Source organism: Canis lupus, chromosome 7 (assembly GCF_048164855.1).
Source record: "Canis lupus baileyi chromosome 7, mCanLup2.hap1, whole genome shotgun sequence".
Taxonomy (NCBI): domain Eukaryota; kingdom Metazoa; phylum Chordata; class Mammalia; order Carnivora; family Canidae; genus Canis; species Canis lupus.
The window spans coordinates 10,517,476-10,533,374 of NC_132844.1; the positions used below are offsets into that span (position 1 = coordinate 10,517,476).

A 15,899-nucleotide genomic window follows, 5' to 3' on the forward strand; every position below is an offset into this window, starting at 1 on the left:
TTATACTCAGGTCATTTGAGCCCTTTTCCTGTTTTTATTCATTTATTTTTAATTTGATTTTTGCATTCTGGTTTTGACTTTATCCTACCCTCTGGATTCTCTATAAAACTTAATTTCTGATGAGACTTCTAAAATTCTAAGTTTTATCATAGTTACAATATTTTTTAACTGTATAAATGGCTTGTTGCTAAGGATAAATGCATCAGCATTTCCTTCATAAAAAATGTGTTTAACGTCCCCAAAAAAGGACAGGCAGTGTTCTGGGCACCAAATTTCCTGCTTTCATGTAGATTACATTTCAGTAGTGGGAAGCCAATAATAAATAAATAGAATTGATTTTAGTTAAATCAACCTGGAAAATGGAAACAAGGCTGGACTTTTGAATATGGGGAACTTAACTTTGGAAGATTTTTTGTATTGCTGCTGGAATAGCTGAGAAGCCAAACAGGATGTTGAGGAAACCCAAAGATCAGCAACAGTAAGAAGCTGTTACCATCCTGAGGCCTGGACGTGGAGGAAGTGGAGCTTCCACAGCTGGAAGGGGAGGCCCTCCAGGGGTGGCTGCTGTCTCATCTTGTGTTAGTGCTTTCATCGACCTGTCCTACTCTGGAGCCAAAGCATAAGAGAGCCCAAGACATATAGGAGGCTGTATGAGTATCTAGATGAGAGATGGTAGCTTCACTAGATATTTAGGATGTAGTTTGGGAACAGAATAATCAGGACTTAGAAATTTACTAGATGAGGAGTGCAAGGGAAAAAGTGGAGTCAAAATTGACTCCTAGGTTTGGGGCCCAACTCCTAGGTTTTGGGTAGATGGAGTTGCTGTTCACTGAGATGGAAGGGGTGGGTATGGGGCAGAAATCAAGAGTTCTATTTTAGACATGTTAAATTTGAGATCCTCCTTCAACATTCAAGTGAAGGTGTTAAGCAGGCAGTTGAAGATAGGAGTTTGGAGGTCATGTAAGAAGTCGGAGCCATCAACATATGAGGGCTGTTTATCCAGCCGTGGAACGGAGATTGATCACCTGAGGAGAAAAGAAGGCTGAAGAGCATACCCCAGAGTAATTCAGTCATTAAAAATCAGAGACAGAGGGGCTGGCAGAGGAGATTAAGAGGGGTGGGGAAGTGGGAGGTAAACACAGGGATAGTTTTGTTGTAGAAAGATGAAGTGTTCTAAGGAGGCTGGAGTATTCAACAATGTCATATGCCACTGAGAGCTCAGTTAAGATGTTAGAGAATTGATGATTGGAAATGGGCACGGAAGGACCTTTCTGATCGTTATGAAACCTGATTCTGTAGAGTAGTGACAAAGGAAGCCCAAGTGAAAGGAGGAGAAAAGGTGAAGAAACAGAAGTAGTGGTTTTGAACAGCTGTTGTGCAAGATTTTACTGTGAAAAAGATTGTTCTGGATTAGAGTGGCATTGTCATCTTAACTACTAACTGGAAGCCAAATTAAATAGGGAAACCTTGCAAAATTATAAAGCAAAATGATTTCCAACTTTGAATTCTATGTGCAAGCAAACTACCAATTACATATGAGGGTAGAATGAAGATTTCATACATGCCAGAACTCCAGGTGCTTTCGAGGCATCTGGTCTCAGAAAGCTATTAGAGGGGTGCCTGGGTGGCTCAGTGCTTGAGCGTCTGCCTTTGGCTCAGGTCCTAATCCTGGGGTCCTGGGATCGAGTCTCATATCAAGTTCCCTGCAGGGAGCCTGCTTCTCCCTCTACCTTATGTCTCTGCCTCTCTCTCTCTGTGTCTCTCATGAAAAAATAAATAAAATATTAAAAAAAATAAAAAAAAGCTATTGGAGAATATTTTTCATCAAAATGAGGGCATAGACCCCAAAAGAATACATGAGATCCAGGGAACAGTGGAAAAAGCATAGGTGCACACAAAAGAACATCCTAAGACAGCTGGAGCAGGAAGATAGAGGAGTCCAGAAAGCAGAAAGACAATATTTGGGTAGGGGATGGGAGAGAAGAATAGAAACGACATGCAATCTAATATGAGAGACCAAATTAACTATGCAATGAACCATATGGAAAATAAAATTCAGAGACACCTTCCTAGATAAATATTTGGGGAAGATTAGAGATAGAGACAGTGAAAACTAAGTAAATGAAAAAAAAAAGATAATTTTGTGGTTAAGAAAAAAACAGAGTTGTATGAAAGAGGAAATAGAATCATAAGACATCTGTCTAATATTGTTCAGCAATGAACACTGATGATTGACTTTACAAAATGTTATGAAATAATTATGCTGGCATAATTTGGAGAGGAAAATGTGGTAGTGGGGTAAAGAGCTCAATCCTCATTAACCACAAAGAGAATTAATACATGTTGTGTAAACCAGGGCACAGGTTAGCATGATTATTAAGAAAGAGGGAGATCAGTAGTGTAAAGTGCCTGACGAATTGAAAGCTGCTGCCCTGTGGTGTGGGAGACCAGGGAGTGGGGCAGCCAGGGGTTTTGTTTTAAGCCTTTATCATTTGCATGTGTATTTTCTTTTGAATAAAATAATAATTCTTACTCCTCTCCTTAAATGTATTTAAAAATATCAGAGAGTAGCCTAAAGAGAGACAACTGATACTGAATATGGTTGACAATTCTCTTATGACACTTTATTTTTATCTCACTTAACCGTTTCTTGTGGATTTGTCTTCTTTTCTCTATGAGACCTGAGGTTCTCAAACTTCTGTCTTCCTGAATTGCCACTCACAACAGTGGAAAATAACTCTTTTTAGATCATTTATTACGGAAAGTCTTAATTTTATTTTTATCCCTGTGGCACCCAGTAGGCACTCATTTTTTTTGCTAAATTTAATTGAATAAATTTAATTGAATAATGAATGCTCTTTAATTGGTTTTAGAATCTAGAGTAAAAAAAATCCCTTTTAATTAGATGCTGTAATTTTCACTAAACAAGGAGATTGATGATATGTTTTGGACTCTTTAGCTCTTTCTTCCTTTGTCTTGTCTAAGACAAAGGCCATCTGAACATACTATTTCATTTCATAGGTGAATTGATTTAGTGGTCGGGGTGCATTTGGTAGCTAAACTTCCTGGGGCCCATGAAAGTTCACAGTGAGTTGTATGATGATTGTTTTATAGTGGAAGTAGATGATTGATAATGCCTGCCCTCAACTTCTCCAGGAAAAGGTAATATTTTTCATGCTTTGTATTGTCAGACTCTAGGGCTTTAATGACAAATTTGTTTGAGTGCCTGAGCAGATCTAATGCTCCTTCCTGAAGGCAGTTCGATGCTGCTGGCAGGTACATTCATAGCTGTTCATTAGGACAAGGATGTGTCAGTCTAAATAATATCCATATTGTCTGGGCAGTCTGTGGGCAGATCCTCGCCATTTGGTAAAGAGTTGCACCCTTTGGAATTGCATATTTATTCATTTGCTATATAAACATTTGTGTGTTTTTTTATGTGCTTGACATTGTGCTAGGTGCTGGGGTAATGGAGTAGGAAGCCAAGTGTGCTCATATCAAGTAAAGAAAATAAACTGTGTATGAGAAGCACTATAATAGAAGCATCACAAAGAATGCTTGAAGAACATAATTTCTATTCCAAAAAACTGAATCTCTTATAATAGAATTTCAGGTTTCACGTACCTCCTAACAAGGTGGGAAAGATATTTTGGGTAAGGAAGCCTTCAAATCACACCTCCATTTCTGTTGCTTATTTTTTGTTTTGTTTTTAATTCTTTATTTAAATTCAATGTAGTTAACATATACTGTATTATTAGTTTCAGGCGTAGACTGTAGTGATTCTTCAGTTGCATATAACACCCAGTGCTCAATCACACCAGATGCCCTCCTTAATGCCTATCACCCAATTACCCCATCCCCCCACCCATCACCCCTCTAGTAACCCTCAGTTTGTTTCCTAGAGTTCAGGGTCTCTTACGGTTTGCTTCTTTCTGAATGGAATTTTCATCTTATTTTATTTTTCCTTTCATTCCCTTATGTTCATCTGTTTTGTTTCTTAAATTTCACATGTGAGTGAAATCATATGGTATTTGTCTTTCTCTGATTATTTCCCTTGGCAGAATACCCTATAGTTCCATCGACATCATTGCAAATAGCAAGATTTCATTCATTTTGATGGTTGAGTAATATTCCGTTGTATATAATATATATCATGTAATATATGTGTATTGTGTAATATACAATATGTGATACCAGATATATATTATATATAATATATACCTATATCTCCCACATCTTCTTTATTAATCTGTTGATGGACATCTGGGCCTTTTCCATATTTTGGCTGTTATGAACTAAAGATTCCTGTGACAAATTTATTCAGATTTCAGATTCCTATTTAGCAGGACAGTATCTGGTCCATAGTAGGTGTCCACTAAATTTTTGTTGAAGGAGTGAGTGAATTAACTAGTTAATATTGAGCATACTGTGCGCCAGAGTTTATGCTAGATGCTTCATTCCTTTGATAACAAACTTGTATGTTGTAGAAGTTATTAATAAAATAAAGCTCTGAAAATATTTCTGCTTTTTAAAACTTTTTTGCAAAAAAAGCCATAATTGTTTCCTTATGGTCAATTCACAGGCACAACTACATACCCTCTTTCATCATTTCCCTTCTCCCCCCCTCACCACACATTTGCACCTGTATGTGCACACATGTGTACACACACACACCGCTTTCCTTACTTGAACTTATTTCCTTTTGGGGAAATACATGGAGTATAAGTAATAAAAGGATTAGAGGGATTTAACTTGTACATTGCTATCTTTAATTTTGCTCTGTTCATTGTGATAAGGGATTGGTCTAGGAACAACTTTTCAGCCTTTTAAAGCACATAACTTCAGTAAGTAACACTGAAACACATAAATAGTTCTGAAACCGATACTAATTTGCTCTTTTTAATATGAAAGAAATGCTGTTATTGGCCATGAGCATTGCTATTATTGCTCTTATTTCAACAATAAAAATGGCATCATACATGCCGTTAGGTTGTAATTCTCAACCAATACTTAATTGTTTTACCCTGCCTATCTCATAAATAGAAACAGGGTGATCATGAAATATGTAGAGTCATTAAGTACAGCAATATCCAATAGTATTCCAAATTAAACTCAACCAATTAAATCTTTTTGCCCTTCATATTCAAGTCTACCGAGCATAGAAGCTGGGTTTTCATGTACATAGATACATAGAAGCTTTATAGTATTCATCCTTCCTGTCTGAACCTCTCTCCCTTGAATAGTTTTCTTTCAATTTTGTTTATTCAAATTTAGTTGCCTCAGTTCTAAAATATTCTTAAGTGCCTTTAGTTGAGCAGATGGTTCCCTAAATACAAGACTAGTAAATTTCACTGTACCTGTGAAACAATAAATCTGCCATAAGTCAGGCATGGTGGCACATTTGAGATTGGAAAAATGTTGGATCCTGAGGTGCTTTTCTGAAGCAACTTGGTTTTCACACGAGGCAGACACTTTTCATCTTTTGAAAGTACATGATGGTCCTAGCATACCTTAATAAACCTCTAGGGAATTCACAGGGGCTGTTTTACAATGCAAAGCTGAAAAACAAAAACACAGAGGATTTTAAAGCATCTTTCTTCACGATCTGTAAGATGGATAGTTTTAAAGAACCACAAATATATATTAGTAATCTTTCCAGAATTTTAAGATTTGGGATTTGGAGGCAGCCTCAAATACTTTGGTCTTTATCCTCAATTGCATTATGTGACAAGCTCAAAAATGCAAGCAATATTATTTGTCTTGAAAAATACTGCCCTATATGTTGGGAGTGCAGAAGGGTAGGAGAGGATTTCGGACAAAAGGGTAGCCCTTTCCTACTGGGGATTGATTTTGAAATTTGAAGTTCACAAATGAAAGCGTGTACCACAAATCTACTTACGGTTTCAAAATATTAGCAATTTTCAGGGTTAAATAAGCCAATAAGGAAAACCTTCAAGAAAATTTATCTTTGTCCAATCTGTCCCCCAGGAAAATCAAGATAACTGCTTTTCCTTTATTTTATTGGGTTCAAGCAACCATGTGAAAAGCTATGTAATCACCAAGTAAATATTGACCGTATAATTATAGAGTAAATATTATTTTGTGACACTATAAGTAGCAGATAGTTATTTCTGCCTCCTGAACTACTCTCTTCTGGTCATGTCCTAACATTGAAAATTAAATGATAATTATGTTTCTAATGTCTTTCAATACTCTTGAATTTTCTACCTGTTAGTGGAGTTATGAAGATGGTAATGTTTTCTAAATCACTGCTATTTTATGTGTCAACCTAATGTGGTTGTCTATGTAACATTTTACAGGAATATCCAAAATAATACTCTTTATAGTGTTTTATAATTCTGAGAGGACTTTCACACATATCTTCTATAAGTAAGAATAAATAGATTATTCTTCCAGATTTAAAACCCCTAAAGTTCAGAAATATTACCAGAGTTGTTTGAGTTCATGCAGTGGAACCTGCTGAATGGGGGCTGATGCATTTTTCTGATTCTTTGGCCAGAGCTGTTTTTGCTTATTTATGTTCCCTCTGCAACAACCATTAACTACTGCGGGTCTGAGGCTGAGGATCTGCTACAGCCACAGCTACAGTGTAGTTTATGGGGCTGAAGGGAGAGGGCAGGGGAATTGGTAGGTTAGTGCCGAGCCTATTGCATAAACCCAGAGTTCAGGGCAAAGTATCTGGAATAGAATGGAATATTGTGTGTGAGAGATGCTTCATAAGATGGTTTATGTACATTTGTCATTCTGATTGGCCCATGTCAGTAGGATTATTAACTCTAAACGATCAACATCAGCCAAATAGGGGCTTACTTACCTCATGCCGTTAGAAGCCTGGAGGTCTAGAGTGCAAGGCAGTGTAGTACTTTAACAATGCAGTAAAGGGATCAAGGTCCTTCTCACTTCCAGTTACATCATCTTTTTTTTTTTTTAAGATTTTATTTCTTTATTTATGAGAGACACAGAGAGGGAGAGAGAGAGAGAGGCAGAGACATAGGCAGAGGGAGAAGCAGGCTCCCTGCAGGGAGCCCGATGTGGGACTCGATCCTGGGACTCCAGGACCACGCCCTGGGCCAAAGGCAGGTGCTCAACCGCTGAGCCACCCAGGAGTCCCCCAGTTACACCATCTTTTGTGATGCTGGAGAAAGTTTGGTGCCGCAGTTTTTACTACTGAGACTCACCCCCTTCCAGCCATTGCTTATAATAAGTACAGTTCAGGGTGTAGAAGATTTTGCTTTTTTTCACACATGCAGGACTTGGCATCATGGGACTCCCGATGGAGTTAGATTGCAGGCGTCAGGCGGGAAGCCCCTCCTTCAACCAAGTGGTAATTCCTTCCATTTATATTTACAGACTGGTGGCCTTACTCTGGTTTACCCTCCCTTTCAGGACGTGGCTGAAAATAGGAAGGAGTCAGCCAATGCCAACCTGATGGAGAATTTCCTCCATCTCTTCTAACACCATCTCGGCTGCTGCCTGCTGTGAATTCTGCATCCAGCAGGTGACTAGTGTGACCAAATGTCTCACCAGCGCATTTTAAAGGCCAGCAGCTTCCCAGTTCTCAGTGAGCCAATTTCATAATTCTCACTTTCACTCACCAGATTCTGTGTTATTCAGAATTGAGATGACTGAATGACATGCACGTGACCAGTGCGCTACAAGGAACCAGGCTCACATGCAGGTAAAAAGAACAATAAGGCAAAAGAGACCACACTGCTGTCATTTTATCTGTCAGAACCGAGTTCCTCTAGGGCTTCTAAGAAAGTGAAGGTGAGAAGATGAAAGGAGGTGAGAATGGAAGCTGGATACCTAGTGCCTGTCCCAGACATCTAGAATCTGAATCTCTTTCTCAAATTTCCAGTGTTCCTTGTGGCTCAGACGTGGGACGTGAGCGCCACCAATCAGATCCATTCACATAAGACATGAGGCTGAACATCAGTGACATAAAGAGATGAGGATCCTGCAGATCCTTTCCGGTAAGAGTGATGGTGACAGGCGTGGAACTAAGAGAGTGATTTGTGCCCATTTCCCAGATACATCAGACAGAAGCAGCAGTTTCTGCAAGCAGGGTCCAGGCCCAGCACTCTTGGAGTCTGTGACATGAGCTATTGCCATGTGCCTTGAGAGGGTGGTGGTTGCATCCCGCTAGGGTAGGTGCACTAGCACAGTTTGGGGCATTGTTTCTGGCTCTCTGGTCTCATTCTCCGGCATTCTGAGCATTCTGTGAGTTAGCCAACATCACTCAATGAACTTTGATTCTGCTTAAATGAATCAGAGTTGATTCAGCTGTTTGCAATTTAGCACTCTGGGAAACAGACTAGTATGGCTTGACGGCTGCTAGAATTTTAGGGGACCAAGGACAGAGAGGAGTAAAACATGACTCTTCTAAGACTGGGTTACTAAAAACAAATAAAAAAACTAAAAAAAAAAAAAAAAAAAACCACCCCCACATGATTAAATTAAGTTAGAGTAGTGAGTAACATGGGGCAGAAGTTGTTAAGCTAAGCATGACATGTGTGGGACATCCCACTGAAAAAAATCTAGCAGGTTGATGATGATAAGTGTCAAAAGCTTGTGAGAGAAGACAGAGCTAAGTATATGAGCGATCGGAGCTAGACCAGATCTCCAAAATTGGGGCTGGGTTAGAAGGTTGGTGAGAACAACAAGGTAGACTTAGGTTTAAATGACCTCTACTTTGATTTTTTTTATTGAAAAGCAAATAAACAAAGGCTATATGAGATAGGACAGAGGGAAATGAGTAGGTTTGAATCAGATGCCTCCTTATTTCCTTTTGGAGATGAGTCCCAAATTCAGTGGTCAGTGGAGTCCTCATAGAAAGCAAAATCTTCTGGGTCAGAGAGGGCCATACCAGTGGACATAGTTTTTATGCTGTTAGACCAGTAGAAATCACATGCCAGGGTCTACCCACCACCGTACAAAGCAATCCTGGCCATGCCACAGTGATATACTTTCATGTCCTGTTTCTTACTGCATCTTTGGGCCTACGGCAGGCCTGGCTCAGGTCCACTGGAGCAGTCTAAGCATTTTGTTCAGCTGAAATAAACAGATAGTCTGACCCTAGAAGATAAGGCTGTGGTAATCAGCTTAGGACCTTGTTGAGGCATTAAACATCGATTAATTATGAAGAGCACAAGGGCCAGAGCAAAGAGCATCTCTATTAAGCTGGCAGGGTCTGTGAGTCTTGGACAGCAAAAAAAGAGATAGTTGCAGTGACCTTAGGCCTTAATTGTTGGGGATCGTAGTTTTTCACTGATTCACTAGTGGCGTATCTAACAGCGTTGCTAGAATTTGCTGAGATAAATACTGCATTTAAATATAATGCCAGGTATAAAATATGTAAGAGGGCAGCTAAGAGCACATTCTGAGTTGTCCAGTTGGGAGATGGGGTCAGCGTATGTATGGCAACATTTTGGGTTGAAACGTCTAGAGTCAGTAGCATAAAGCTGCTGCTTACATGTAATATTTGTATGCTTTCTGGAGATGATATTGGTTTTTAGGATAATTGCTTGTATCTTTCAGATCAGAAGAGTAAGTTTGAATCGGGTTTTACATTTTGATAGTGGGTATGGAAAAGCTTGGCTAGCTATCTACGGTCTATCTACAGTCGATCCAGACTGTACTTTGCAGACTCCCTTGCAGTGGGTGTGGCCATGTGTACAAGTATATGGGCCATTTCCTGTCCCAACCCAGGGAACCTCTTGGGCATGTACCTCTGTACTTGTGGAGGGAGCCTGGCCCATAAATCACTACAAGGAGGAATGCTGCTTGCTGGCCAAGAACATCTGTATTGGGTAGTGGGTAGAAATAAATTCTTTTTTTTTTAAGATTTTTAAAAAAATTTATTCATGAGAAAGAGAGAGAAAAAGAGAGAAGGAGAGAGAGAGAGAGAGAGAGAGGCAGAGACACAGGCAGAGGGAGAAGCTCCCATGCAGGGAGCCCAATGTGGGACTTGATCCCAGGTCTCCAGGATCACACCCTGGGCTGAGGTGGGGGCTAAACCACTGGGCCACCCAGGGATCCCCTAGAAATAAATTCTTATGTTGAGCTGTGGAGACGTTTGAGTTTATGTGTAAGCCTAACCAATGCAAACTGTTAGAAAAATATCAACAATTTCAGGCTTTGTTTGTGTTTACCTTGACTCTGTGAAGTCCAGTCCATGTTTAGTAAATCACAGAGCTCTAGTGACACATCCAATTAATCACCACAAGTTCTTCTTGTCAGAACTATTTACATTCTCCTCTGACTGTTGGACTCCATTTCTCTGTAAAGTCTTATATTCTACATCTTCAGATCCATTGGTTACTTGGGTTTAATTTTGGAATGGAAGAGAAAAATATGGACTAGTCATTTAATTGGGAGAGTTAATTACCCATGTAATGCTTTTAACTACAAGTTTATTCAGGGGATATACATAGAGCAAAAGGATAAAGTCCAGTGGCTAGGCTGAGGCAGAGGTTATCAGCACTACCTTTCCACCTAGCTGTCATCACATCATACAGATCTGCCCTAAAATATATCTGGTAGTACATGTTTTGCAAATACTTCTTGAAAATATGACTTTGAACTCTGGGCTTCCCAAACTCAGTTGTAGAGAACTAGTGGTAGAAGTTCATCTATTCTGCTAAACAAAGTGCTGACTTTGTTTTCCTGTAAACTTTTCCTGTAAAGAGCCAGATAGTCAATATTTTAGGGCCAGTCTGTGTTGCAACTATGGAACTCTGCTCAACTCTTGTAAAAAGCCACAGACAATAGGTCAACAAATGGGCGTGGCTGTGTTCTAGAAATTTTTCTTTCTGAAAATAGGTGGTGGGCCTTCATTTATGAACAGCTGTACTATATGTCCAAATCTTATATCTTGATTAAACCAAACCATTAAGGAGCTTGTACCAGAAGGCATGTCTTTGGTCCCTTTGGAATCAGGTTCACTGAACCTGATATTTTTTGCTTTGATAGTATATTCTCAGCTTGACCTAACGGACATTGTAAGAAGCAGTTGTCTGGTCTGGATATCATATTTCTTGTCTTTGGTTATAGGGAGTTTACCACAGGATGCAGAACCCTCTTTAGAGTGCTCTGCAGGAGAAAAGAAGTGACTTCCCTGAGGCCCCGAAAGTTCCTACCTATGGACAAAGTACATTTTAGTCAAACATGATTATCTTTTTGCTTTGGTAGCAAATAACCTAAAAAAGATGCAGTCTTCCATCAACCATATATGCCACCTATGTACCAATGCCACCCTTACCTTTATCTTGAGTATCTACCACCTGCAATGATATAGGTGCTGAGGTATGGTGGAGGACAAAGTAGCTGTGGCCTCTACCCTCATAGAGCACATGTTCTTTCTAACTTTATTTTCCTTTCCCTCTGTTTAAACAACATACTTATTTTAAAAAATCCTACCGGATTTTACATGTTTTTATGAGCTGCCTGACATCCTTATTTGGAGTGAGGTCAGATATATAAAGATAAACAGACAGATGTCAGAGAATGGGATTTGCAGAGATTGATTGCCCAGTTCCCTAGCATCTATCATATCTCTGTGCTAGCCCTTCTGTAACCTGTGAGTCTGAGTCTTAAAGCTTTATAATCCACATAAAGAATAGTTTATGGCACAACTCTTCCATCATTAAGGAGTTAACTGTTGCATTTGTTCTGAAGAAATTGTTAAATCATATAAGATCCTCATGACACTTGCTCAATAGGCCCAGTCTTTGGTTCTGAGCTCAGTAATTGTATGCTGAATTCTTGTGTGCTGAATTTTGCTATAAGAGCCAGGATATTAATGCTTACATGGAATGTTTATCACAGTAAATAAAGAGAGGAGGCTATTGACAAGGCAGTTCCAGACTTTGTCGATTTGGATTAAGGTTTCTGAATTTGGAATCCCTAAAACTCTGAAGAGGCTATAAATGGCCCCATCTATATTATATGCATAATTTTATGCTGTAATGTATATGGAAATTATTTTCTGGAGAGAGTGTCCATGGTTTCGATTGGCATTCTCAAGGACATCAGGTTAAGATGGCCTAAAGGGTGTACATCAGCACTTTTCAAATGATCTATGCCGAAGTGCCACTTTCTTTTTTTTTCTTTTTTCAAGAATGTGTAACCTAAGTAGATCACCATAAAAAATATGATAAAAATAAATTACTAGAAAAATTAAGTGCTGGATGCTGCAACAGTGTCAAAGTGCTATATAAGTTTCTAAATGCCTGCCTTTAGTTTCTGTAACTGGCAATTATTGAATATATAAATTGAAGAAGGGATTCAAGGATTAAACTGAGAGTTCCAGCTTTGGCAGCTGGAGAGATAGTGATGAAAAGGTACGATACAGAAAAGAAGCAAGTTAGGGTAGCAGAATAATGAGTTTAGTTGGGATCTACTAGGTCCAAAGTATCTGCATGACACTCACATGGCTATTTCCACAGTTCCAGTAATTTTTGCAATGTATTAGAAACTCAGGCTATCGATATACTTACCTGAAGTCATCAGTATTGATTGAAACAGATGATATTACTTAATACAGTGATGCATTAAGAAAGGATGTAAAGTGAGGAGAAAAGATTAAGGGTGGTACCCACGGAATACCAATATTTCAGGAATTGGCAGAAAATTACCTGGAAATGAAATGGAGAAGTTCAGAGATGTAGGAGGACAATGTTTGGAATACTGCAGAAAATAAAAAATAGAGTTTCCAGAAAAGAAATGTAAGATTCGGGATCCCAGGGTGGCTCGGTGGTTTGGCGCCCGCCTTTGGCCCAGGGTGCAATCCTGGAGTCCCGGGATCGAGTCCCACGTCGGGCTCCCGGCATGAAGCCTGCTTCTCCCTCTGCCTGTGTCTTCTGCCTCTCTCTCTCTCTCTCTCTCTCTCGCTCTCTCTTTGTCTATCATAAAAAAAAATGTAAGATTCTACATAGAGGTCTGGTAAGATATCCAAGAAGAAGCCATTGGATTTAGATATTGTTACATTGATTGATAGCAGTTGTTGAGAAGTGTCAGGGTAAGGGAAAAACTGAATACAGAAATTTGAGGAGTGAGAGGTGAGCAAATGGGGTTGGGGTAAAGAAAGCAAAACACTTTTCCAGAAAGTCGAATGGTTTTATACAGTGTAGGTAGAGAAAGGAAGAAAGAAAATATGAGACTTTCTTGAGGAAAGGCAGTTATGCAGAGAAGAAGCAATGGAAGAGAGGATGAGAAAAAGGGAGCAAGGGCATTTGACACCTCATGTGGCAAACACTAGGGGAGAAGGTGAGAATCACAGGTAACCTAGGTCAGCCTTGGAAGGTTAATGTCAGTACTTGTCTTCCAAGTTGGCTTATGGATGGCCACATTTTTACCTGTTGAATTACTGGCTGTTCTCGATAGGACTGTTACCTGATCAGCTGGTGTCATATCATCCTCATATTTTCACCGAGAGCTAAAACTGAGATGTCGTACTCGTTGTGGAAGGAGGCACCGGATCGGACATCTGAATCTTCCTAGCCCTTAGTTCTGCTTCAGACTCATCTCTTTTGTTCATGACATGAACTTCTAACTCATTATGAGTGCTTAGGAACAGTGGTTATTTTCAAAACTAAACTGATTCACCCCTGTTGTAGTTTAATATAGAAGCAGGTTATGGTGAGATTTCGCAATTTGGTCTTTGTGAGAATGCATACCCTTTTAGTCTCGGAAAACATTGTGTAATTATTTTCTACAGGACTGACTTCCTGGGCACTTTTTAGTCTTGATAATTTATTCTCAGCCCCTACAATTCCAGGAGAAATAATTCTTCCTATTTAAAGATACCTTAACAGCAACTGGTACCCAGTTCGGTCTAATGTATTCTCTAAGAGACATTAAAAATAATCAATGTGAGTACTGGGAAGGGACTAATAGAAGAAGGATAGAGTAGCCCACTGTTTCAAACTATTTGCATCATTTTTGGCATATCTATTGACAGCATTCACTGATGAAGCCAAAGATGGAATGGCTCGGAGCCTACGCTGCTTTTAGGCTCTGGCTAAAGCACAGTCTTTAAATTCATGCTCCAAAGTACAATTACCAACAGTGAATTTATACATCATAAAGATGGGGGGAGAGCAGAAAATGGCTTTCAAAAGACAGCTCCAACATTAGAGACGTGGTTTATCTATGTTACTCTGGGAAACCCTGATTCGTATCATGTTGAGCAAGCTCCCTGCTATAGGAGGGGGCACTTAATTTCACCTCTGCCTCCAGTTTCAACTTAGCTCAAGGAAACAGATCTCCTTTTACTGTGACTATTCCTCAAAGAACCAAAATACTGCTTTTTGTTGTTGTTGTTGGGGGGGCGGGGCAGGGAGGTGTAAGGGGCTTGGGGTAGACCTGATAAGTCTATTCTCTTAAGACCATTTCTCTGTACTTCTGGTTTCTCTGTACTCTGAAATTCTGTCTTCTAAACCACAGAGGAAAAGACAGTGATGCACACCGTGCTGGTGCCTAACAAAAATATTGACCAAACAGAAAAATTTCCCCACAGTCAAACTGAGCTATAATGGCAGGGCTTTTTATTTCTCCCAGGAAGGAATAAAAACATAATTGGTCCCTGTAATACAGTAACCGGTTCGTTCATTCTTTGTTCAGTAGATGTTTATTTGAGAGATGTGTCTCAGAGTATTAACTGACTTTGGGATAAAGTCTGAGAATAGATTAATTTCTAAACAAACCTCAATAAATACGTCCACAAAAGAAACACGGGAGGAGTAAACAATGCAATTAGGAGAAGTACCTGATATCAGTACATTTAGGTATGACTATTTACAAGGAATAATCATGTTAGAACATGTCTTGGGTTGATTTTCCTCAAGGGCATCTGTGAAAAAGGAACATTTCTGAATTAGAATTTCTGTCATGGAGTAGAAATAAGAAGTAAGAACATGTTTTCGAATATGCAGTGAAAAGATCCAGCTCCTCTAAAGACCTGACACTGACATTCATCTTAGTACATAAAAGAGAAAATACGCTGAGGATGGGACATGCAGGAGCTGTAACAACAGCTGGAGAGGTGACTGATTCTAACGGATTGCCGGTGTGTGACATCAGTGCTCCACTGAATTTGGCGGGAAAGTAATTCACAGAATTAAGACAGCTGCATTAGTGTTGTGTTCTCTTATTAAAAAATGTCAACAGCTCACTGAATACAGGAAAATATCAGGGATTTTATTTTGCAGGAAGCCAGTGTCATATCTGCACAAGTAATATCACGAAAATGACTTGCATTAGGGAATATGAGCAGCACAGGTTGCTACATTAGTTTGAGTTATTCTGCCAGTCCCTAAAAAGGTAATATCCCATTTGAGTGACAAGCAAAGGAATTCAAAAGGATAACAAGCATTGTTTTTGTTGTTATGGGTGTAGTTACTTGTTTTTTTTTTATTAGCTGTATTAATAATCTAAGGCAGTTTTTAAACACTTGTTTCGGATACCATTTTGTATAACTGTAAATCTAGATTCTTTTATTCACTCATGGGTTTTAAATGATGTATTCTGTGTGTCAGACAACCTGCTCAAAGAGAAAAATGTAACCTGTGCTTCCACTAGTAAGCCCATGGCGAGGCATCCTTACACATGAAGATGGGACGATATGTAAACAGCAGTTGATGCAATTGTAAGAACTTGTATTTAAATTTAATTTTTTTCTGCAAGTGCAGTTAGTATTATTTTTTTCCCCCTGGTCTCTGATACACTATTTTTGAGGGAGGAAAAAAAAAATGTTTTTGCTACCATGGCAACAGTATCCTTTTGCTTTCCATCACAAACCATAGTTTCTGAGTATAACTAGGAAATTGAAATGTGGGTAGCTCGGAATGATAAGGCCAAGCGTGGTAAGCATTCATCTA

General features: G+C 39.2%; 1 long non-coding RNA gene across 17 annotated transcripts in view; it reads left to right on the top strand.

Moving 5' to 3' along the window:
- The window catches only part of LOC140636580 (uncharacterized), a 456,565-nt gene that overhangs the window by 120,000 nt on the left and 320,666 nt on the right, over positions 1–15,899 (top strand). For 12 of the 17 annotated variants that reach the window (XR_012033782.1, XR_012033777.1, XR_012033785.1 and 9 more), the window contains one exon: positions 7,880–7,994. The exons of 2 other annotated variants lie outside the window; for them this stretch is intronic. This is a non-coding gene — a long non-coding RNA (uncharacterized lncRNA). Of the gene's footprint in view, positions 1–7,407; positions 7,789–7,879; positions 7,995–15,899 lie in introns of all 17 variants that reach the window. 3 more of the 17 variants (XR_012033779.1, XR_012033783.1, XR_012033778.1) reach the window with 3 other exon arrangements.